This window comes from Sphaerodactylus townsendi, linkage group LG01 (genome assembly GCF_021028975.2).
Source record: "Sphaerodactylus townsendi isolate TG3544 linkage group LG01, MPM_Stown_v2.3, whole genome shotgun sequence".
In the NCBI taxonomy this organism is placed as follows: Eukaryota; Metazoa; Chordata; class Lepidosauria; order Squamata; family Sphaerodactylidae; genus Sphaerodactylus; species Sphaerodactylus townsendi.
Genome location: NC_059425.1, coordinates 154,755,021 through 154,781,372, shown reverse-complemented (window position 1 = coordinate 154,781,372; position 26,352 = coordinate 154,755,021).

Here is a 26,352-nt window from a genome sequence, read left to right as displayed (position 1 = left end):
ATGTACCATATATACTCACACATAAGACGACTTTTTCAGCACAGTTTTTGTGCCAAAAAAGCCCTCCTCGGCTTTTAAGAGAATGATAGAGACACCCTGCCCGAGCAGCAGCTTCCTTGGAGCCAAGCCTTCAGAGCCAGCCGAGGAAAGGAGAAGGTGAGTGACTTAGGGGAAGGATAGGCGGTGGTGGGCAGGAGCTGCCCCCCCCCCACAGGCTTGCACCCACAGGCTTGCTGCCCCCCCCCCCCCCCCCCCCCAGGCTTGCACCCAGAGTCCTGGGTGGCCCTGGCTCTTCCCTGCCCCCGCCTGCTCTGCAAAAAGCAGTCATCTGCTTTTTGGGTTTCCTTGCTTGCAAGCTGTGGGGATCTGGGAGGCGGGGAGGGGGGGAGCGATCTGGTGGCAAGCAGGCATCCTGGCTCTTCCCTGCCCCCGCCTGCTCTGGTCATCTGCTTTTTGGGTTTCTTTGCTTGCAAGCAAGGAAACTCCAAAAGCAGGTGAATGCTCTGTGTGGCGTTTCCTTGCTTGCAAGCAAGGAAACGCCAGAGCAGCCAAGGGGACCCAAGGGGAGCCAAGGCTGCTGTGGGGATCCAGGAGGCAGTGGGGGGTGGGAGCAATCTGGTGGGGAGCGGGCACCCCGGCTCTTCCCTGCCCCCACCTGCTTTGGAGTTACCACCCTAGGCGTATACATGAGCCAATAAGTTTTTCCAGTTTTGGGTGAATGGTTGTAATCCCACCCCTGAGTCCTTTCAGAACCGGTTGTTAAATTATTTGAATCCTACCACTGCCCACAACTATTATATTTTTTAATCTAGCAATGTCTTTTGAAGACAGGATAAATATAATGTTGCTGTAGAGTGCAGACCACTGAATAGGACACTAAAAATGAGATGCACACAACAGGGTGAGCTCACACCCAAAATCACAATTACAACTGGTGTAAAACAAGGCTGTATCCTTGCCCCTACACTATTTAACCTGTTCTTGAATTATTTGGATCTGGCTTTAAAAGCATTGAACTCATCCAGCTCTTTGGTAGGCAATATTGCTATTCCCATCCTGTTGTATGCTGATGACGCAATTCTACTCTCAAGAACAAGAGCAAGTCTTAAGCGCCTAACATCAAAATGTGCAGATTATTGCACAAATAATAGACTTAAGTATAACCACAAAAACCAAAATCATGGTTTTCTCCAACAAATACAAAGTACACAGATGGTCTATACATGGAGTTCCCATTGAACAGGTTATTCTTTAAACATCTAGGGATCCATCTACAATCCAACACCAAGTGGATTCACCATAGAAATGCCACAGTGAAGGGCTGCACCGCTGCTATAAGTGCGGCGTGTAACTCAGAGGCAGAGCTACAAGGGGGCCAGGAGTGCGCGTTGCACCGGGAGCACGCCTGGGGGGGGGGGGGGGCAAAAATTCAGGTTTGTGGTTTTTGTATTTTTTAGATTTTTTTCAGTTTTTTGCCTGCAGGGGGAGCAGTTTTTAGGCTAGCAGCACCAACATTTCAGTGATTTTTTGGGAAATTCTCCTGATGATACTGCTCAAGTTAAATGAGGTTGGGTTCAGGGGGTCCAAAGGGATGTACTCTCAAAGGGGGTGCCCCATCCCCCACTGTTTCCAGTTGGAGCTAATAGGAGATGGGAGCTACACCTTTGAGGGTCCATAAATTTGGACCTCCTGAACCAAACTTCACCAAACCTGGATGGTATCATCAGGAGAGTCTCCTAAAGATACCCTGAAATTACGGTGCTGCTAGCCTAAAAACTGCATCCCCTGCAGGCCGAAAACTGGAAAAAAAACCCTAAACAATACAAAAACCACAAACGAACATTTTTTGGGGGGGGGGCAGGGCGCAAAACTCAGATTTTGCACCTGTCTCCGTTTTCCCTAACTATGTCTCTGGTGTAACTTTTTCTACTCTAAAGGACAGAAACACATTCCCTCTGCTGTAAAGGTATTTCGAGCCAAGGTTCTGCAGCAACTCCTGTATGGGGTGCTGATATGGATCGCCACCTGGTATAGCGAGGTAGAAAAGGTACAATCAGCGTTTCTTTACAGAATATTCTGAGTCCCGCATTGTGTTCCATACGCAGTCCTATGCCTAGAAGCGGGCACCCATTTACTAGTCACTAGGGCATGGCTCCTTATTTTAAAATTCTGGATAAGGTTAAGCTTCCATTTAGACCCTAGCAGCCTACTTCATAGGGCCTTAACTACCGGTAATACATAAGACTCAGAATGGTGGAATACAATTACTGGTAAACTCATCCTATTAGATTTTTCTCTGGAGGAGTTCACGATGAGGGACCCTCAAGAAATATCCCCACACACACACAAATAAACTACTGAGGGAAGCCCTATTATTAGCAAAGCCCCTCCCAAAGTCTGCATAATTAAATTACTGAATGGGAATGATCTTGTAATCCTAGGGAAAACAGCCCACTATTTGTTGCAGGCCATGACATTAAGAGAAATTAACACCACAGGTAATACTGTCTCCTTGTTACAATTATATTTAACATAAATATGTGTAATAAAGGTCATTGAATTAGAATCTGAATTTAATATAATTTTAAACAATTTTTAAACAAATATGATAAATAAGTCAAGTGTGGTCTATTGTTTATTTCCATCTTTGGTACTCTTGATTTTCTTAAAATATGGATCTTGGGAGTCTATTGTCGTATTTTCCAAATTTTATTTTAAAAAATTAAGTTTTTGTATTATTAGTCACTACATTTTAAGCCTCTCATATTATTGTGGACAGACCGCAGGGAAGGTTAAACTCCTCTCAGTAAATATGCTGTCCAGTGGAGAAACTGCTATGGGATATTTAAAACCTAGAACCTAGTTTACATTGGGATATTATTTTAATCATAATTCTCCCTATCTCATAACTGAATTAACTGCCAAAATATTATCTCTGTGTCAGTGTTTATGCTATGCTACCAAACTGCTTCTGTAAACAAACTGGAATTTTCGACACTACAACTAGATATAGATGGCAACCATAATCTTGCCAAAATCTTGTACCGTTTATCTGTGCCCATCTGTACTGTACCGTTTATCTGTGCCCATCTGTTATGCCAATAAAGGTTTTGTATTTGAGGGCAACAAGCATGCGCAGTTTTCTTACTGGGGCCTTCTTTTGTTGTGAAATTTAGTACATAGGCAGATACTCCAGTGGAATCCTTCCCCCCCCCCCTTCCCCACACACACACAAATAATAGGCAGCCCATATGCCTTAGGGGAGGTATTTATTTTATTTCTTGATTTTTAAAATGTACTTCCAAACTCCACAGATAGAAAGTTTAAAGCTTCCTTCCCACACAAGGTAGATTCAAGGTGCTGGTTTTAACCTCTAAAGCCCTAAATGGTTGGAGACCATCATGCCTGAAGGACCACCTGTCCCACTACAATCTCCCACATTGCCTGCGTTCGTCATCACACAATCTGTTGGTGGTGCCCAGGCCCCAAGTAGCTCACCACTCCTCTTCCAGAGCAAGGGCCTTCTTTGTGGTGACTTTGTCCTGGTGGAATGCTTCATCTTGTTAGTTTCCATAAGGTTTGCAAAACAAAGTTATTCCAACAGGCTTTTAATTAGTCACTGTGTATATCTTACAACTGTTGTATCATTTCTGCCAAATAATTTTACTGTTGCATTGTTGGATGCAGCCATGTTTAATAGGAGATATATATACTTGATTTTAAATTGTGCTATATATTTGTTATTACTAGCGCTTTAAAGACTATTTATCGACAATATTTGTTATTACTAGTGCTTTGGGGACTGTTTATTGATTTGTATTTTACTTTGAGGCAAACCACCACAAGCCTAGCTTGTCAAGGTAGTGGTGGGGTATAAATCTGATAAAGAAATAAAGAAATTTCCTCCAAATTAGACAAGCATGAGAGATCAATTCTGAGGAAGGTTCAGATCATATTTGTGTGAGATATAATCATTCCTTTATGGTCTGAAGGCTCTCAATGACTGTAACATAATGTAAAAGCATAAGCAGGTTCCCATTTTCTCCAATCCAGATCCCTTCTCAGCTGCTATGACCCCCAATACAGCAGGAAAGAGAGTCAGCCCCTCAAATTCAAAGGTATATTTTAAACACAACTGAAGTGTGTGCATGGGTGTTCTTTATTGCTCATTTCTTTATGAGCAATATGCAATTTGTGGAAGGAGATATAAGTAGATATCTGTTGATGTTTACCTCCTGTTAGAATATGTTTGATGGACACTATTGAGAATTAGAATTAAAACCACAGCATTATAATAACTGTCAAGATTTTCCTGAGTTATTTTCTTGCAAAGCCCTGGGAATTCTTCTATAGGAAAGTATCAACAAAGATTTTCTGCAATATCAGGGAGATCAACAGGTGTCTCACAGGAAGGGAGGAAGAAGTGGGGAGTGGCATGACTTCATGCGCAGGAGACGTGAGAGCTGCCAGCTAGATTCTTCATTAGAAGAAAAATAAAATGGTGCCTGATAAACAGTCAGGCCTAACAACTTTCATCACCTTGATGCAAATGGAACTCCCCATTCTTTCTCATACATTCAAAGCCATAATATAGATAAGAGAAAATGCACATTTTCTTGTTAACTTAATTGCTTCTCAACAGGGAACAAAAGCACATTGAGGAAAAAATAAATAACTGTACATTTACTCAAGTTTCTTTGTGCTGTTTTTGGAAAAGGTAATTGGACTGGAGTGTAGATTAAAATTACTGGAAGGGATTTTTACCCATTTCCTTTCCACTGTAGTCCTCTAAAAGCCATTTTGGATGGTCAGTGAACCTTATAAGACAGCATACAATTCAGTGAGGGAGAAGGGGGAATTGGCAGAAATTGCCTCCAAACACTTGTTCTTCAATGACTTGAACAAGAATGAGAGACATTTTTGCAAATTTCCACTCTGGCTTCATCATATTCCACATGACCCCAAGAACATGTTTTGGAAGACTGGCATGGGAAGGGGGGCAAAAATCTCTTCAGCAAAGACACACATGTAGTTTTTTTACAATCCAATTCAAGATCTTATCTGAATGCCCCTGTTCATCCTTACAACATGCACTGGTTCAACACTGCTCTACCTAATGAGTCTTGCTTGTGTATTAGGTTCATTCTAGGTAGTAGTTTACTGTAGTTTACCTGGATGGCCAAGGCTAGTCTGATCTCATCAGTTCTCAGAACCTCTGTTCCCTTGAAATAATCCTGATTGAGGCATATTCATCCCACAATATAGCGCCATCCTGTTGTGAATTTCTGCACTGCTGGCACCCAATGGCTGAGATGGAGATGAAGAACATAAGAACATAAGAACAAGCCAGCTGGATCAGACCAGAGTCCATCTAGTCCAGCTCTCTGCTACTCGCAGTGGCCCACCAGGTGCCTTTGGGAGCTCACATGCAGGATGTGAAAGCAATGGCCTCCTTCGGCTGTTGCTCCTGAGCACCTGGTCTGTTAAGGCATTTGCAATCTCAGATCAAGGAGGATCAAGATTGGTAGCCATAGATTGACTTCTCCTCCATAAATCTGTCCAAGCCCTTTTTAAAGCTATCCAGGTTAGTGGCCATCACCACCTCCTGTGGCAGCATATTCTCAAAACTCAAAACATCATGTTGAAACACACAAGTGCAATATAGCAGACTGAGGATATATTCCCCACCAGAATGTCATTTTCAGCAGCAGCCCAGTGGAGGGCATAATGTATAGTTTCGATCTGAAACAAAGAAGGATGGCCACATTATTCCCCAGCCCATTCTTCCAAGACAGTGTACCTTAGGTATATAAGGAAGTTATTATCTGAATTACAGAATAGCAGAAAATCAAACCTGATGCCATGGATACTTGCATAATACGGTAATCTCAAAATCACCATGCTTTAAGTTAATTGCATATATGATTTTAGAAAGGGGATCTAAAATCCATACAATCCTACTCATTTTAATTGCTTACACATGTCAAAGTAAAGCTGCTAATAATTCATTTGTCATGCTTTTATTATTCTTGCACTCATCGACAGCTTTATTTTTCCTGTTTAACCACAGTAAAAGTTTTGATGGCCCATTACAGTTTTCATCCTGTTCTCCTCTCCCTTCCCCTCAAATATGATTCCCACACTGTAGTAGGAAATATTTACAGTAAAGTCTTTGAAAGGTATTTGATACTTCTATTGCAGCTGGAACACATTAGTTAAACTCTCTGCCCCCCCCCCCCAGGAAAAATACAAGATGCCAACATATTTTTGTGTCTTTTAGTTAGAATTTTGCTAATATCCATTACACTTAAAATGACATTAACCAGTGCTGTTCAGTATGCTAATATAACTCTCATTTGCTGTTGGCAGCATTCTGTCATTGACATCATCATTTATGTCACCAAACTAGGCACCATATAAAAATTAAGAGTGACATGGCCCTACATGTAAGCTTACAGTCAAAACATGGGATGTAACAAAAGTAAATTAGGAGGGAAGGGGGGGCAGTGCCACCGGTCAATCCTAGTAAGTAAGAAATATCCTGACAGAAAAGCAAGAATGAAAAGGTGAGTTCAGTTAAAGAAGGGGACCTGATTGTAGAAGAGTGATTGGGGAGGGGGCACGTAATGGGCTGTGGGAATGATGCAAAACCACGACGTACTTGCCCACCCCATTGGTTTAAGTGCCACTAAAGCTGGTGGGGAGGGCAAACAGGGAGGCAGGCCTGGAAGTGGCCTCCAACCCCAGGGCCCTGCCAGCCTAAACATGGACGTCGGCAGAGGTGGGATCCAACCAGTTCTCACCACTTCTCTAGAAGTGGTTACTAATTTTTTTCTGAGTGCCGAGAAGGGGTTACTAAATCAACCTCCCTGCCCAATAGGGACTGGAGGTGTGTGTGTGCGGCAGCCCCACTGTTTGAATCCCACCACCATCGGAACCTGTTATTAAAATTTTTGGATCCAACCACTGGACGTCGGCATAGCTAGAGGTGGTCTAGGGATGTTCCCAGGGGTGGAGCTGACCTTAGTCAGCTTCCACTGGGCTTTCGACCGGGGAAGTCTCCTCAGCACAGGCTGATGATTTATGCCATAATATCACGTTTGTGAGGGAGAGAGGGAGAATACTAGTTTGATTCCATTTTTGTCTACATTATTATTAATGAGTTTGGTGTATTCGAGTTATGGGAAGATTTTTAAGCACACTGATAAACTTCAACATGTTACCATTTCTTTCTTTCTTTCTTTCTTTCTTTCTTTCTTTCTTTCTTTCTTTCTTTCTTTCTTTCTTTCTTTCTTTCTTTCTTTCTTTCTTTCTTTCTTTCTGCAAAGCAGTTTTTTACTGCACAAAGATTCTATACGTTCTTACCAGCAGTTTACAGTATCTATTCACACATCTATTATTCCGTGTAACATTCTTAATGCCATTCAGCGAGTGGCTTGTCTTTCCAGATGTATGAGATTGTTGTTACGGATTCTAACCTTGGCTTTTGGATTGTGCGAACTGATTAGCCAGTAACAGAATAACACCTACAGCTTTCATAATCAAATCTAGTATTTGCAGTCTCCATCTGCTGCCTAAATGATAAATCATTTAAAAATGGACACACCCTTGGTATTAGGGGTGCACAATTTTTAAAGTCATTAGTCTTAGCAGAAGTTCTGAGCTCTCCTAGGAAAAAGAATGAAATATTTTTTTCCTCAAATTTTCTCAAATATTTTTTTCCTCAAATTTCCTCAAAAAAATTTTTCTCAATTTTTTCCTCAAAGCTCTGCAGCTGGGGGTGGGGGGTGGTATTTCAACAATTGATACAAAATCGGAGAGAGGGGGAAAGAGATAGGGAGTTTTCAAATTGCCTAGGTGATAAACCCTAAGCAGAAAAATCGATTCACACAGAGCATAAAAAATGCTGCCAAAAAAGATTTTAAAAATATCACCAAAATCCATAGGTTTCAAAAGATTGTTCTAGCAACTATCTATGTACTCGGTGTCTTTGTTTTTTAAGGGAGCAAACACCACTTCTTCAGTAACTCAAGCACACATACAATAAGCAATTTGTAATTCCCTAAAGTCTGTGCCAGGGAGGCTTGCTGGGGATGATTGAGGGAGGCTGGGAGAGCTTGCTCTGCCCATGGATCCTGCTGTGGATAGGGGGACTGAGAGCAGAGGCGGAGCTACCAGGGGAGTGCACATTGCACCAGGCGTATGCCTTAAGGCAGAAAATCACCCCCCAGTGCTTCCCTGCACCCTACCCCACACAGTGCCCCCCTGCTCCCCATGGTTTTCCCACTTCCTACCCTTCTACACTTACCTGAGTTTAGCCTGAAAGTGCAGGCTGGAAAAGCGGCCTGTTCACTTGAGGCTGAAAATGGCCTGGTGGGAACTACACTTCCCAGGAGACTTTGCGAGCCCCAAGGTCTCCTGGGAAGTGTAGTTCCCATCAGGCTGTTTTCAGCCTCAAGTGAACAGGTCGCTTTTTCCAGCCTGCACTTTCAGGCTGAACTGAGGTAAGTGTGTGTGTGTGTGGGGAGGGGGGGTGCCACGAGGAGAGGCAAAAAACACAGCGTGTGCACTGGGCACAGTAAGGCCCAGCTACACCTCTGGCTGGAAGTGCTTGCTCTGCCCATGAATCCTGTGATCTATAGGCAGGGAGACGTGCTGGGGATGGGGAGGGAGGCTAGGAGAGCTTGCTCTGCCCATGAATCAGGGCCTGGCAGGGCGAGGCTGGGCAGGGAGTTGGAAAGGCCCATACAGGGACCATTATCCCACTTTTCCTTGAGTAAATTGCTGCTTTGGAAGGTAAACTGTGTGGTATTGTACCCCACTGAGGTCCCTCCTTACCCTAAAGCCCATCCTCTCTGGCGCCAAACACAGAATTGGCAATCCTAATAAAGTCTGCCTTCCAAACCTGTTCTTTTCATCAGGGGACCTTATCCCTGAACTCTAGAGATCTGTTGCAGTTCTGAAGGAGATCTGCTGGCAACTCTGTATGTACTTCCTAGATGGGAAATCATTTGGGAATGCTATGGAAGCCCCGCTGATCATTTTGAAACAAGAGCAGAGTATAAATAAGTACATGAACCTAGCATAGAACTGCAGTGCCAAATTAGCTCACTCTTGGGTCTCTCCTGAACTTATATAAGTTTAGATAAGTTATACATACAAGGCATCATCAAGTTCAAGATAATCATTTTCAGCCTTATTAAACTCAATATGAGCATGGTACCTTTGACAGGATACTCTGTAAACTCTACTGTTTGATTTCTCATAACTGAGCCTTCATTGTATATTTTCTATGCTTTCAAATATAGTCTGCAAAATGTAACTTCTATGTAGATTCTTGTACATAGATAAATGCATACATATATGATTTGTCATGTGTACACGTAGCAGGATAAATATCAAGGACATAGGTAGGGGGGCTCTCGGGTTCAACCCCCCATTACAAGTCTGAAGCTCCGCCCCGTTTGTGTTTTTTATATATTTTAGTGTTTTTCCAGTTTTTGGCCAGGAGGTGGTGCAGCTTTTAGGCTAGCAGCACCAACATTTCAGAGATTTGTTGGGAGACTCTCCTGATGATACCACCCAGGTTTGGTGAAGTTTGGTTCGGGGGTCCAAAGTTATGGACTCCCAAAGAGGGTACCCCATCCCCCTTTCTTTCCAATGGGAGCTAACAGGAGATGCGGGCTACACTTTTGAGGGTCCGTAACTTTGGACCCACTGAATAAAAATTCACCAAACCTGGGTGGTATCATCAGCTGAGTCTCCTAAAAATACCCTGAAAGTTTGGTGCTGCTAGCTTAAGAATTGCACCCCTGACAGCAGGCGCCCCCCAAATTTCCCCAGATTCTCCTTTTAAATCCACCCCCTTTGGCATGGATTTAAAGGGAGAATCTCAGGTCCCCAGTTTAAACATTGAAAGTGATGCTGTTTCAGGGTGGGGGATAAGCCACCCCAAAACAGCATCACTTTCAATGTTAACTGGGGCCCCCAGATTCTCTCTTTAAGGTGGATTTAAAAGGAGAATCTGGGCTCCCTACTTGAAACACCATTGAAAGTGATGCTGTTTGGGGGTGGATTCCAGCATCACAGCGGCCGCCCATGGTGTGTGTGCAAAACTCAGATTTTGCACTGGGCTCCATTTTCCCTAGCTATGCCTCTGCCCGGAGAGGAGGGCAAAAGGGACTGCTGGCTGCCAGCTGGGAGCCCAGCCGGTGGGGGAGGGCAGGGTGGGGTGGGGCATGGATGTCTGCCATTCCTGGCCTCGGAGAGCTGCTTTTATAAGAACTGAGTCCGGGTGGGGCTTGGTGAGGCATGGCCACGCCCCCAGGGGCAGGTGGGGGCATGGCCCCATCCCCGAACCTCCCCATAAAAAAATCTATACCTACGTCACTGGTAGATATGTACATACATCACAGTTGAGATTACGCAGTTTTCCCCAGAATGAAGTGTACATTTATGGAGTATGTGGGGTTTGGAAGTAATCCAATCACTCCCTTCTGTTAAGATGCAGTAAGTTTTCTTTCATTGGAGGTAATCTAATCACTCCCTTACTGTTAAGATGCAGTAAGTCTTCTTTCACTGGAATACAGCTCCTTCTATTCTTCTCATTGTTTAAAATATCACTCTTTCTCCAAGGGGCTCAAAGTGGCATATGTGCTTCTTCCTTTCCTATTTTGTCTTTAGAACAATCTAAAGGCATAGTGGGCTGAGCCAGCAAGCTTTGTGGTAGTGTGGAGATCTGAACCCGGGTTTCTGAGATCCAACAGCAACTATTATAGGACCCTGGTAAGATTCTTTACTAAGTGGAAGGGATGCATTGGACCTAACCCTATGGAATTTCATCTGCCAGCTATCAACTGTATTGTGTTCATTCTGTCCCCCTGTTGAGCACGATTGCTTGTTCATATCCAGTCATCTCGTATTCCTATCTTCTGAATGAAGCAATTACTGCTCCCTCATGGTGACTGTGATGTTATTACTTGCCATGCACAGCAGCTTAATTGCATATATCATATATATTAGTTGCTAGGAGTTGCAGCTGATGATAATCTCAGGAGGCAGCAAAAATGTCTCCCCAAGCTCGTACCGAAAAGCGACAGCAAATTCCATTATAGCAAAGCTGTACATTCAAAAGATTGAGAATGCTTATCAGATCAAATTGTGGCATCTTCCCACAGTGGTGAAGTGTGTCAATGCATAGAAGGGCTCAGCCTAATATATATGGAGAGTTGAGTTGGCTAACATACCTGATGGGAAAAACCTACTAGGTCTTTGTGCTTTACCACCCAGACATGAAATTGTTGATCTTTTAACTAAATGGGTAAAATCTCCAATAAAATCAGATTTTCTCTCAGAGTACCAACAGGAATGGAAGTATGATGGCTCTGCCTACCTATTAAAAAAGGCCCCCTTCAGCTATCTCCTAGCTAATGACGCAGAGATGACTAGCCTTTTATCTGAATGGTATCTCATCCCTTTTTCATCTAAGGTGACAGCAACAGCCAACAGAAACCTTTAACTGGTGATTTCTGCACAGCAGAAATAAAACATCTTGGGGATGTTTTAAAAAACGTTTTGGGGGAGAAGTTCACACAGGTCTCTTCCTCTAAACATCTTCAAAATACGTAATTTCTTTCAATCCAGGTTTTTTTAAAAATCACTTAACTAGCAATCTTTTTTCCCCAACTTGGGTTGAAGACATTTTCTGACTGCTGAGCAAATGAAAGCAGGCAGAAATGCTTTACTTCTCCCTCCCAAACCTCTTATATTCATTTTTGCCACTCATGCTCGCCATTTTGTGTGCTGCAGTGGAGATTCTCTGAAAGTTCCCCATGGAGGTTTCCTCTGCTTGCAGCTCATTCACACACAATTTGTGTGTAAAAAATAGATGGATGTTTGTTTTGCCTAGCAATTCCATGCCTAGCAATCCCATGCAACAACATGTTGTTTAGGTTGGGGTTTTTTTGTTTTCAGGGGGATGTCTGTGAAGGTACACTAACATGGGCCCTTTCCCCACTTTCCTTAAGCCCCACGCTACTCTCCTCAAGTAGCGCGGGGTCCAGCTCCCTTCCCCACTTCAGGGGCGGCGAGAACGCAGCCGCCCCGACGCTGCCTCTCTCCCGCCCCCTCGACGCGCGGAATTCCTGGCACCTTTTGAAATGGCACCTTTTGACGACCCCGCACAGAGCTCGGGGTCGTGGGGAAGCCAGGGCGCGAGCCAGGAATTGCGCGCGCCAGGAATTGCCCGCAGCAACCCTCGGGCAAAGGTGAGTGGGGAAAGGGCCATGATTAGAGAAGCTGTAATATGCACATATTTGTGTCACCATAGCTTCACAGACATCCCCCCTCAAAACAAAAAAAGAAAAAACGACACGTGCATGGGACTGCTAGGCAAAACAAACCTTATTCATCTATTTTTTACATAGAAATTGCATGTGGATGAGCTGCAAGCAGAGGAAACCTCCTTGGAAAACCTTCACCAAATGGTGGAGGCACAGAGAATCTCTGCAGCAGCATACAAAATAACGGGTGCAACTGTGCCACTGACAAAGAGCCCCAAGCATCAGGTGGGAAAAAAGATCCATTTTGGCTGGCAGCGATTTTGGCTGGCTGCTTTTGGCAGACTGTGTGCAAACTGAAAAATCCAAAACCGATCTTTTAAAAACATCTTCAGGACATTTTATTTCTGCTACGCAGAAATCACTAGTGGTAACAGAACAGAAGACGTGATTCAATCCAAGGGAGCATGTAAGTGATTCATGCTTGGCCATAACATACTAATTGCATCTGTATCCTGATAGTTTCCAAAATGGATATGTCTAATTAGGAAAGAGATCTTGGCATCATGGTAAAAGAGAAACCTCAATAAAACTCAGCTGGGCCATACCAATGAACAGAAAAAGGCAAAAATTAGTGTTTAAATTATTAGAACAGGAAAAAAAATAAAACAGTGAGTACCACAGCATGTTAGAATACAATTAGGGTCCACACATTGATGGATATAGCACTGCCATTTTTCTATAGCACTCATTAACAACAAATAATTCAATTACAAACAATGACTATAATGAAATATCCAATGATATGTGGATGTATTCTGGCCATCTTTCCTCCAAAACATCGTAGAAGTATCATAGTAGTTATATGAAAAGCGCTGAAGCATCTTCCATCATAATGCTAGAGATGGCAGAACAGTTTTGAATAGGAAAAAAACCCCCTACGAATTGGGTGTAGTAGAAGTTTAGAACATTATGACTGGTATGGAAAGAAAGAGAAGAGAAATCATATATGGTTGACATTCCATATTGAAATGGGAACTTTGTTTTTTAACTCAAGTTGCGAGATTACTAACTGTAAGAAATGCTTCATTCCAGAGGAATGAGATATACGTTTGTCTATGTGCCATCCTAGAAAATCAAGAGCTGAGATTTATTAACAAGCTTAGATAAGGGGGACTTTGCAAGCTCTCTCCGAGGACTGTCTTGTACTATTAGTTTGTGCTTTAATGTTCTAATTGCAAATATGTCTTGAGTCACTGACATATAGTTTGTATAGAGGGCTATTAAAAAAAAATACGATTAACATCATTCCTTAGTCATGTAGCATGACTCATTGCTATCTAGAGTCTTGACTTTGTAAGTTTCCTTATTGTTTGTTCCTGAAGCATCCTAGCTAAGATTGTCTCCCTGTCTATTACAAAGAACAATTCACAGAACAGATTAAGAAGACATATTGGGCAGTCAAAAAAGAGCTGGAAGCATAATGGAATTAAGATGTTTTGTCAATCAGAACATAAGAGAGCTAGGCTAAAAATAGTTTTTTTATATATTTTTTAGAAATATGTAACTGACAAAGCATCACTGTTCACTTTTACCTTTCTTCACAACTGAATTAATACTTCCTGATCAATGGTAGCCAAAGGCATTTCAAAAGCAAATAACAACAATGTACTGGGAAGAGTCATCAATACGACAGGAAGAACTAGTTGAATTTTTCTGCCATACTGAGCCAGGAGACTGGCGGGAATCAAATTAAAAAGTGTTGTCTCATTGCTACTTCTTAAAAAATCTTTTCCTTGCAAAAGGAAAGTTCACCACAGGATTGCAAATAACAACACTATGGAAGTTTAGAGTTTACGGCATGGTTTATCCAAAATTCAAAAATTGGACTTCAGTGGGACAGTTAAACATGCACAGAGCTACCACTTTTTGAAATCAATAGAACTTGGGAAGGTTTCTAGTCAAGGTTTGGTTGAGTATTTAGGTTCTCCTTTAGAGAGCAGCCGTGGCGTAGGAGGTTAAGAGCTCGTGTATCTAATCTGGAGGAACCGGGTTTGATTCCCAGGTCTGCCTCTTGAGCTGTGGAGGCTGATCTGGGGAATTCAGATTAGCCTGTACACTCCCACACACGCCAGCTGGGTGACCTTGGGCTAGTCACAGCTTCTCGGAGCTCTCTCAGCCCCACCTACCTCACAGGGTGTTTGTTGTGAGTGGGGAAGGAGATTGTAAGCCCCTTTGAGTCTCCTGCAGGAGAGAAAGGGGGGATATAAATCCAAACTCTTCTTCTTCTTCTCTTCTAGATTTTTACTGTGTTTATTGTTTCATGCTGATTCCTGTAGTTTCTATTGGTTGTGTCATAGACAGGCCCCCAGGAACCAACAGACAGTCTGGACACAGCTCTTCATGGATTCAGCTGTTTAATGGATACACAGAGCATGGAATCAACACAAAGCTAGAAACAGTGACCTGCAAACTAAATCACAATGTTGCTGTCACAAGCTAGCTCAGCTGCAACCTCTCTTTTACAGCAAGCTTCCCATTCACTAGTGCAATAACCTCTTGCATCTGAGTCACTAGTCTGGCTCCTACAAAGACTTTGCATCTAATCCAGCTTGCCTCATATCTGCTAACCTGCTGCTGTGTCTCCTTTGCTGTAAACTAGCACATAGTCACCTCCTGTGTTGCTCCTGGGGCTCTGGAGACAGGTGGGATGACAGGGTCTCCTGTGGCTTAATATCAAGAGGCTGAAAAGTCTCAGAGATAGATGCTGGCTGGGGAATCTCAGAGTTTGGACCTGGCTGTGGATCCCTGTCTGAATGCTCTGCCTGAGCCTCTGGACCTGGTCCTGCAGGAACTACTGACTGCTCAGCAGTGGTGGAGCGGCAAGGGGGCGGGGTGCATTGTGCACCCCAGCCCCTCCCCCTTTTCCTTGTGCCCCCCCCCATGGCATCCCCACCCCCTTCCCACATTTACCTTAGTTCCTTTTCTTTTTCTAGTACTTTTTCAGGCTGAAAAAATCAGCCTATTTACAGTTCAGGCTAAAAACTGCCTGAGGAACTACAGTTCCCAGGAGACCTTGGGGCTCACAAGGTCTCCTGGGAATTATAGTTCCCAAGGCAGTTTCTAGCCTGAACTGTGAAGAGGCCGCTTTTTTCAGCCTGAAAAAGTACTAGAAGAAGAAAAGGAACTAAGGTAAGTGGGGGCAGGGGGTGCTGCAGGGGGGCCCACGGGGGGGCGGGGGGCCATGGAGGGCGGAAAAAACACACTGCGCACTGAGCGCAGTTTGGCCCAGCTACACCTCTGCTGCTCAGGTTCTGCATTTACAGGTAGTGCCTGGGAGTCTGGAACCAAACTGTCCCTTCCTCTCCATCTGAGTCTTCCTCCCAGGCATCCCCAGCCAGACCAGGCTGAGCCATGACAGGTTGATGGTGATTTATTGTTTGATTTTATTTTGAGCCACTGTATCTTTCTGGAGAGTCGGGTTATGAATATTTTCATTTGCAAAAATGATTATCATGGTTTCATGAAGAAGAGTTGGTGCTTATGATTCTCCCTACCACCCATATAAGGCATTCTTTCATTTTGTCCCCTTTGTGAGCAGGTGAGATCATGTAAATGTGGTCTCAGGCTCAGACAGGTCAAGGCAGTACACATCTGGGGTTTTACACATCAGTAGAATAGAATAGAAATTGCATGTATATCCCATTTTTCCTCAGTAAACCAGGCTTAAGGCAGCTCACATCATATAAATACATTGTTCACGTTTAAAATCACATATGAACATTTAAAAACTTACTTACTTGCTTAGACTTAGTTCCGCCTGTGCAACTGGGCACATTGGGCAACAAAAACAACCACTAATAAATAATTAACTCCATTTGGCACCATATACTATGATAATGTCTAGGGAGAAATGTTCTGCACTGGTACCTGTGCAATGGCACAGCAGAAAGGACCAACTATCAAAAGGAGAGAAAGGCGGGAGGCCAGGTGAGGATTTTTTTAAAAAAAATCATCACTACTCTCAGCCAAATGCCTGGCAGAACATCTCTGTGTTGCAAGCCCTGAGAAATTGAGCTATGTTCTGTAGGGCCCAGGTCTCACTAGACCCACGTTTGAGCCTGGGCTATAAAAGCCCTGCCTCTGGTTGAGGACAGGCGGATAGTTTTAGGGCCAAGGACCACTAAAAGAACCAGTGGAGTATAAAGTTCTCTGAGAAGCGTGACAGTCCTGAAGATAAAATGGTCCCAAACCATTTAGGGCTTTATAGGTTAATATCAAAACCTTGAACCTGATCCAGAATTCAATCTGGAGCCAGTGAAGCTGGCAGAGCTCCACTGTTATATGGGCTCTCCATGGGGTCCTTATTAGGACCAGTGCCACTGCATTCTGGACCAGTTGCAGTTTCCAGAGCAGTCTCAAGGGTAGCCCTGTATAGAGTGAGTTACTGTAGTGCAATCTGGAGCAAGGGTTTATTGGTTGATTTCACAGTTGCCAGTTCTTTAGCTGGTTGTTGGCCTTCATTACAATTCAAGCCTCACCCACGCTGGGTGGTGCGTCGGCATATACAATGCCGACACACACACCGCAGGACTGTTCGCACAAACGGTCCCGGTAAAGGCAGGGAAGACAGCGCAGCGCTGCGCCATCGCCCGATCGACGTACCTTCCCTGCGACCTTCCGGCATGTCGCCCAGGCCAGGGGACACGCCCTCCTGCCCTGCGCGACCGCTCTGGAGTCGCAGGGTGGGGGGGCGTGTCCCCAGGCCTGGGCGACATGCCAGAAGGTTGCAGGGAAGGGACGTCGATCAGGAAAGGGTGGGTGGCGCCTTCCAGCTGCTGCCATTCGCACGGCAGCGGCTGGAAGCTGCTGTTTCCAGAAAACCTTGCTCAGGGAGTGAGGTTTGGAAATAGCGGCTTCACGCCGCTGGGAGGGGGAGTGAGGGCAGCGCAGCTGCGATGCAGCTGCAGCTGCACCCCCCCCCCCTTGCGAACAGTTCCCTAGGGTCGCCGTTTTTGCCGTCCCTAGGGCGCTGTCAATGGCCCGTGCGGAAAGGGCCAGAGTGTGATGGAGTCTCCTTCTCTGGAGGCTTTTAAACAGAGGCTGGATGGCCATGTGTTAGGAATGCTTTGATAGTCTATTCCTGCATGGCAGGGAGTTGGGCTTGATGGCCCATGTGGTTTCTTCCAACTGTATGATTCTATTCTATGTACGGATTAGAAATGTTTTGAACATAGAGCAAATTGTTGAGTAGCATTCCATTGCCTATTCCAAATGTTTTTCTTCATGACTATCCCTAATTGAAACAAATGCTGAATACTACATACTGACCACTTGAGCAGAAGATAATATGAAAGCAGGGAGTGCAAGAAAATGTAATGTGCAGATTTTGGGCTCCTATATGCATGGTATGGGTTTGTAGCATGCATATAGGAGAGCCAGTATGGTGTAGTGGTTAAAAGTTGGTGGACTGCTGGACTCTAATTTGGAGAAATGGGTTTGATTCCCCAAACCTCCACATGAGCAGTGACCTCTTGTCTGGTAAACTGGATTTGTTTCCTTGCTCCCACATACGAAGCCGGCTTGGTGACCTTCGGTTAGTCACAGTTCTTCAGAACTCTCTCAGCCCCACCTACCTCACAAGATGTCTTTTGTGGGGAGAGGAAGGAGTCTGTCAGCCACTTTGAGACTCCTTATGGTTGAGAAAAGCAGGGTATAAATCCAAACCCTTCTTCTTCTTTTGTAATACACGTTTTAGGTGTAGCATCCACCTGTTTCCACATTATGGTAGTTCAAAGTTAAAGTTTCTGTCTAGTGAAATCGTATTTGGCTGTAGTGAATTATCTAGATGCATTCTCAGAACAAATTCTAAACTAATATAATGAGAGTAAGGCAGTCAACTGAAATGCACTTCTCCTAAATCAAAATTCAGAGAAAAAATAAAAATAGGATTAGGCAATACCTCATTGGTTTTGTTTAAAAAAATCTAACAAAAACTGGTGTGTGTGTGTGTTGGCAGTGTTTGAAAGGCTAAAGCTGATATCCTAAGCATACTTACTTGGGAGTATGTCATATGGGACTTGGTGGGATTTACTTCTGAGTATGGGTGTTTAGGGTTACAGTGCATAAGTGTGGTTGTTTTCATTAATTATGTTAATCCTCTGTTCTGTCTTCCTATTCTGGTGATACAAGTTGTATTTAAAGAAGGGGTTTGGACGGAAGCCATTCTACTATACAATACCATCTGTTTCATCTGAACATCCTGTGAAACACCTAAAATCATGTGCAGATAGAGCATAATTTGGTATGGTCACATCAAATTTGAGTTCATGAGAATTTGACAGTACGTATGATTCAGTACCCTCCCCCTTTTTCTCTTGTATGCTTGCCACATACAATACCATATTAGTTTCTTTGTATTTACAAAAACAATACTTTACTAACATTACCACTATTAAGAAAAAAATGTTAAAGGTTTACATTGGCAAATGATCATGCTGAGAGTGCAAAACACAGCTGGTGTATATATAATGAGACAACTTTATTGTGTACCGAGAAAATGGTGTTGTCAATGTGGAAGAAAACAAGATTGGGTATATTTATACCAACTTAATGAGGCCCTACTTAAAATCCAGCTGTGAAAATGAGATTAGTGCTCTGGGTGGAAACAGAAAGAAAATATCCTGTGCGAAGTCTAATTTGCACATACACAGAACTACATTGTGTATTTTATATCTGACACTGTGCTATCCAAGCCCATTCATATCAAACAGCCATCCAGACAAGCATGTTATCTTAGGGTCACCTGTTCCATCCTTGAGATGATTCTGAAATTCTCCCAATGATTTCATTTCCTCATATAACTTTTTATTGCAGTTTCAAAAAATTGAAGGAAGGTGTACATTAGTATTACCACAAGTATGAGCATATGAATTATACAGATTTAAAAGGGGAAAATGGATTCAAAAGAAAACCTATTCTGCTTATCTAGTACATGGATTTGCTGCTCATTTTTATCTAAGTTCTCCTTCCTTCCCCCTCCCGTTTCCCTCCTCCCCATAGGTTACCCCCACTTCCAGACTTCCCCTCTACGTCTCTCCAAGATTATATCATTTAGTTGCAGAAAATTAAACAGTAAAAAGTTGTCAAGTATATCTTAACTCAAGTTAAGTGGAACGACATTTTATACACTTTATTTACATCTCTCTATATAAAAATCTAACAGTGTGTTTGTCCCTGATGATCTCCCTCAGAAGCTGCTGGACAGATCGCCCCCCAATTTTCACAGGACGTCCCTCCCTGTTGCGGGCAGGTAATTGGACCTTCAAATCGCTGAAAGTCCATACCTGAGCCAGGTAAAATGTCTTTTTCCTGGCGCACCAGGCCATGAAGCTGGCTGCGTTTAACTGTCACCCTTAGAATGTTTGTGCAGCCTGTCTGTGGCCTGAGGGCTTGGTATGCCCTTAGAATGTTTGCGCAGGTGGCCAGAGATAAGCAGTGAAAATAGTAAATAGGTTAATACGAGTAATACCTAATACTGTTAGGTAATACGAGTGGAAGTGAAACACATACACACTGCTATGTGAGACGTCAGGTGGGGGTTCCCCCCCCCCACATGGAGGTAACTTTCACTCTCTGTGCCTCATCCACTGCTACCACACAATACACATCCAGCTCATCCTCACACACCTCACTCTGCCCTCCCTCACATCTCAGCAGACTTCCACTGTTGTGCTAAGACTATCCTTGCTGCGGAAATGATGTAGAATATTAGATGTTTACAGTGAAAAGAAAATCTTCCTTTCGCCATAGCCAAAAGGTATATCCCAATTGTTTTTTAAAAACTTATTTTAATTATATCAATAATTTGCGAGTGAACCTCTGCCCAATATTTCTTAACTCTTCTACATGACCACCATAAGTGGTAAAAAGTCCCCTGTTTTCCCGCACATTTCCAGCATAAGGGTGAAATCTTGGAGTTTATTTTATTTAGAATGTTGGGAGTAACGTATGTTCTTAAAACATTTTGATGTTATTCTCCCATATAGCAGAGCTTGCGGTAAATCTGTATATATCTCTGTAAAATATGGACCATTGATCTAATGATATTGTATCATTAACATTTTATGCCAATTTTACCATGTTGGGTTTTATCTGTTCTACTTTCTGTTCCAGCAGTATTTTGTAGATTGTACTTATATTTTTAATGTCTTGTCTGGGTTAACACTGTGTTTAGTTCTGTCTTTCTTTTTCCTATTCCCCAGGTTTTCATATCTTCTTTAAAATTGTTTTGTATTTGATGGTAAGTATACCAATAACATGCGTTTCCATTTATAATGTTTTCTCTATTTTTTATTACAGGTTCTTCTTGATTCCAATAAATTACATGTTCGTACCTTGGCCAGTGGAATTCTGTACTTCTTTCCCCTCCTAATATGGATTCTACACGGGAAACCCATAAAGGCATTTTATTATAAAATATATTTCTATACTTCATCCATATTTTTAGTAGTCTGTTTCTAATAAAGTGATTTTTGAACACTTTGTTGTTTGACTTGATTTTTATGTTGTATAAGACACTTGTACCGCACTTGCGTTTTTTTCCCTTCCCAAATGAATTTAGAGATTTCTCTTCTCCAGTTCTCAAAATTAATTTTGGATGTTATGAGTAGGATATTTATAAATAAGAATAGGAATTTTGGTAGGATATTCATTTTTATTATACTAATTCTTCCTAGTAGAGATGTCTGTGTTCCTGTCCATCTTCTGAGGTCTTCTTTTATTTTGGACCACTGTAGATCATAATTGTTATGTATAAGGTTATTGTTATTTTCCTCCAAAGTTATTCCCAAATATTTGATTTTTTTCACAATCTCTGTTTGTTCTGGCTTCCAGGCATTTTTTTCTTTTCCAGTTAAATTTATAGCAAACATCTTAGTTTTTTGTAAGTTAATCTTAAAGCCTGCCAGGTTGCCGTATTCTTCTATTATACTAAATACTTTTGGAGCTTTGGAGATTGGGTCATCTATGATCAGGGGTATATCATCTGCATAAGCCAACATTTTTGTGCAATATTTTTTCATTTTAATACCTGTAAAAAATTCTTGGTTATTTATATTCCTTATTAGAACTTCCAGGGTGATTATAAAGAGCAGTGGTGAGATGGGGCACCCTTGTCTGGTGCCCCTATTGATTGTTATTTTCTCTGTGTGTTCCTCATTAATCTTAATTATGGCCTCCTGATCTGTATATATTCCTTTTATTGCATTAATCTTAATTATGGCCTCCTGATCTGTATATATTCCTTTTATCCCAAGTTTTGATTTAACCCCCAGCATAAAATCCCAGTTAATTCGATCAAAGGGCTTTTCGGCATCGACAAATATAATTGCTGTTGGTAAACCTGGATTGTCATTTAAGTATTCTATTATATTGAGAATTTTGAGTGTATTATAATTCATTTGTCTCCCGGGCAAGAACCCAGACTGTTCTTCCGTAATATAATTATGTAGAGCCGTTTTTAATCTTTTGGCCAAAATACCAGTAAAAAAATTATAGTCCAGGTTTAATAGGGAAATCGGGTGAAATTTTTTTGTTTCTAAAATTTCTTGTTCTTTTTTTGGGTATTACTGTAATTAAGACCTGGTTCCATGATCTTGGGCTCTTTCCACTTCTTATAATTTCATTATATAGCCTTTCTAGATGGGTTACCAATTCCTCCTGAAAGGTTTTTAAATACTTAGCTGTAAGCCCGTCTGGTCCTGGGGATTTATTTTTAAGATTCTTTATTGCCTCTACAATTTCTACTTTGGTGATCGGATTTCATGTTTTCATATAACTTACTAGTTCTAGCACCCCAATTTTCCCCATAACATATACATTTTTGTTCAAAATTACTTTTTCATCAATAAATCAGAATTGTATGTTATATATAAGGGAGAACATGACAGCAATTTATAAAATTATATGTGGTCTGCAGAAAGTGGATAAAGAGAATCTTTTCTTCCTCTCCCCAAACACTAGAACTCATGGGTATCAAATGAAATTAGTGGGCATTTTGTGCAAGACTGTAGAACTCTGTACCATGATGGCTTTAAGAAACAGCTTCAAAGGAAGATTACACTAATTCATGGAGGATAGGTCATCCTATTCTATTAGCCACATTGGTTCATTCCGCACAGCTTAAATAAGACATCCTGGGGACACTTTAAAAAGCATCCTGGGAAGACACTCTGCACATCTTTCTTCCCAAGACATCCTCAGGGTGCCTTATTTTAGCTCAAGATGTCTTTTCTGGCTATGCAGAATGTAGAGCTCAGGAGGCATTTTCCTGCATGTCCATTTTGCTCTCCGGTCAGTTTCACTCTCAGACACTTTGTGTGCAGCTGAAGGGATTCTCCCTGCTGCCATTTGCTGAAGGTTGTTTGCTCTGCAGGCTCCAATCCTGGGTGCCTTTTCAGCCTAAAAGTATATAGTTGTACACAGGTGATTCCACTATTTTTGGCAATATATAGTTTTCATATTTTGTTTTTCATTTTTGAGGAGCTATCTTTGAAGATATAAAGACTTGTATGCTTGCATATCTTATGAGTGTGTTTCTATTTGGATACCTGGCAGAGTCAGCCAGTCAGTCAGTCAGTTTTATTACAGCCACTAGGCCAGCAAAAAAAGAGTAGAGAAGAACAAGAAAAAGGAGGAACAATAAACAAAAGAAAAATCGAATTTGTACAGAAATCCACGATACAGAAATCCACACAAAAAATATCATCAGCTTGTAGCATTATTATGGTCACCCTCATGTTGAGATTAAACAATTCCCCAACATGATTCTTCTCTTACTATATATGCCAGCATACAAAATTTAGCTACCAGCTGAGATATAAGAGAAACTTGGTCTTCCAGCAAAATTCTCACAAGAACTGAATGCGGAATTAACTCTAGTTAAATTTCTGTACTGGATAAACAATGGATGGTGTAAAGCCTCCCTTTCCCCTTTTCATGGAGTTCTAGCATAATAAAATATGTAATCTAGAGTCCACTTCCCCTGAGTTACAAACCCACATAGTCTCCTATGTAGGTGGGATTTTTTGAAATCTGCCAGTTAAGATTGGCTGATGGAAACTGACAAAGCAGACCCTTGAAAGAATGCCCAGCGACATTTATGTAGATGTTATATTGGACAGGTAAGGGGCAGCCGAGATACCTGTCCAAGATTTTAATGGTTTATATAACACCGGTAACAAGGAGAAATCTGTTTGCATTTCAATATCATTGAGCCGTTGATAGACCAAGGCTGTTGCTCTGCAATGATCCAGTTCCAATAGTTGTACAGGATCCAAGCCACACTGTGTAGGTTTAAGTGTTATTTTTTCTAGCCAGCTTGGATATGGTGTTGCTGCCAGTAGCAAAGGCAATAAGCCCATGGGGTGGGAGTAGACTTTAAGCCAGTATTTGATAATAAGCCTCCAGGCAGAGTCAGCCAAATAATCTCCTTGGGTTATTTGGAAACTTCAGCAGTCTCCAAGGCAGACTATTCTACCTGGTGGGAAGAAAATGTAAGCCCAACTTTACTATATGAGCTCAACAAATTATTGTTTTAAAATGTAAACAGATTTCTCTGCTTGGTAGGTTTTAGTTGCGATTTGTGTGGAGACATTATGGGTTGAATGCAGAGCAGTCAAACAGCAGAAGGCACTGGTAGATAGGGCCTCCCCAGCAGTCCATTCTGACTCCAAGGAGGTTGATTCCTAGGGACCCGGGATCTGGTTGTTGCCCCTCCTCGCTCTTCCGTCAGCAGTGCTGCACTCATGGAAAAGCGAAAAAGAGATGGGTGTAAGTCCTTTCCTATTTCTCAGTACAGCTTCCCAAACAGCACGGCTGTGATCTGGGGGATCAAGTTTCCTGGGGCTGGAGTAGCCTGCTGGGAGGAGTAATAACGATCCATGTTCCTTTTGTAATAGATCACTGAGTCTGATCTGATAGGTTTGCTTTGCTCTTTGCATTTTTCCTTCCATTGCCTGCAACAGTTAACTGGTAAGAGGACAATAAATAATAAATAAGCCTATTATTGCTAAGTACAACAAGCCTAGCTAGATGAGTGTTTCATGCCTAGGGTTTGTCACTTCTTCCCCTAAAGTACACTTACTAGGATTGTAAAAGACATCAATATAGACACAAAGCTAAATGAGTAAAGAATCATTCACAATTTAAGCTCTGTGCCGTCAGCACCAGACCAGGCAACTGCAATTGTTTTCAAATGGCTGTTTCAGTCTTCAGGGGATTTAAAAAAAAACCTAGGGTATTTTACTTACCTGCCGTTGCTATATCTAGGAAAGAGGAGCAAATGCCTGTGTTATTTTGAAACTGTAAAAAAAACAAAGCAAAGACAAAAAAGAGAAAGAAATGAATTACTCAGGGTCTGATTTCTGTTAATGCTATTGTAATAGTGGAATAAATCCAACTCTGTTTTGCTGTGGGGTGGTGGCAAGACACAATCCTTCAATGTCAAAAAGGCCTGTTTGATGTCCAATTAATGCATCTTTTGTTGGAAAGAACACCTGCTTACTGGGTGAATGTCAGCTAGGTGTGTGTGTGTTTTTAACTCATTTTTAATCTGAATATTTGTGCCTGAAAGAATTGAAATACTTTTTCCAGTATTTTGATGATCAGTTGGAGAATCAAGAAGCCAAAGTAGATTATTTTTTAAGGAGTTGAGTCTGGAGCCAGGACTTGGTTCCCTGACTCCAGCAGTCACAGCAACTGCACATGCTGACTGATCTGGGAACTATGTTGTGGCGGAGGAGTGCCTCTTGCCTGCCCATCTGAACTTTTTCCTGTCCTAAAATGGCATTTATGGGGGATTATTCCCCACTTTTGGCTGCTCTTCTTGCAGCTTTAGGCACAAAAACATAACTCAAAAAGCCAAACTGGTAAAAAGACTTCCAAAAAAATCAAGCTAACAAAAACAGTGGCCTCCCCCAAATCTGGATCTGAAATTATCACAATATTTTTTGAAGTGTACATCCCTATAGATCACACTTGACTTACTCTTCCCTTTGGCACAAGTGATTAAGAAAGAGTGAACTAGAACGAAAACTCTATTTTTGAGGCTGGGCTTGGCCTGAATAGTGTTTTTAAATGGCTTTTCCTATTTATAATTTGTGTTTATATGTGTATAAATGAGGCATATATAATTTTAAAAGGCAGTATAATTGCAGAGTCACACTCATTTTGCACAGTAGAAAGCCCAAGTTATTGTTTTGCAATTAGTCACATAGGCGTCTTCATATGGACAAGTGAGCATTAATTACATAAGGACATTTCAGTGCCTGGATGAAAACATGAGACTAAAATGTTACATAATGAGACATTAGATGGTATGCAAACAAAAGTTAATGGAACGTATCTGGATGATTTAGAGCTGAAAAACCAATACAAGATGCATTGTATTTCTCTCTTAAGGAGAAATACAACTGCGGGTTGACCAAAAGCCACTGTCAGATTGCCTGCAGAAAGTCAGTGGGTAATGAGTGTAGGAGGAATAGAAGTCCAAGAGGGTATTCTATCATCTTGACATAGAAATAGGACTAACCAATGAGTTCTAAACTAGAACTAAATTCGTAGAGTGAACCACTTTAAGCAAAGGGAACCAATGAATGATTTATCATTTTGTTTCATTTTTATCTGACTCTCTTCCAAGGGACTCTGGATAACAAGCAAGATTCTCTCCTCCTGTTTTATCATCTTAACTACCCCATGTGGCAGGTTGTGTGAAATAAAGTAACTGACTCAAGTCACTCAGGCCCTTTCTGCACATGCAGAATAATGCACTTTCAATCCATTTTCACAATTGTTTGCAAGTGGATTTTGGTATTTCGCACAGTAAAATTCAGCTGCAAAGTGCATTGAAAGTTAATTGAAAGTGTGTTATTCTGTACGTGCGGAAGGACCCTCAGTAAACTTCTATGGCAGAGTGAAGATGTGAATGCAGGTCTCCCCACTCCTATTGGCTGGGCACTGACATTACCTGTTATTGGAAACAACAAGTTTACTTTGAAACTTTACTTTGTCTCTG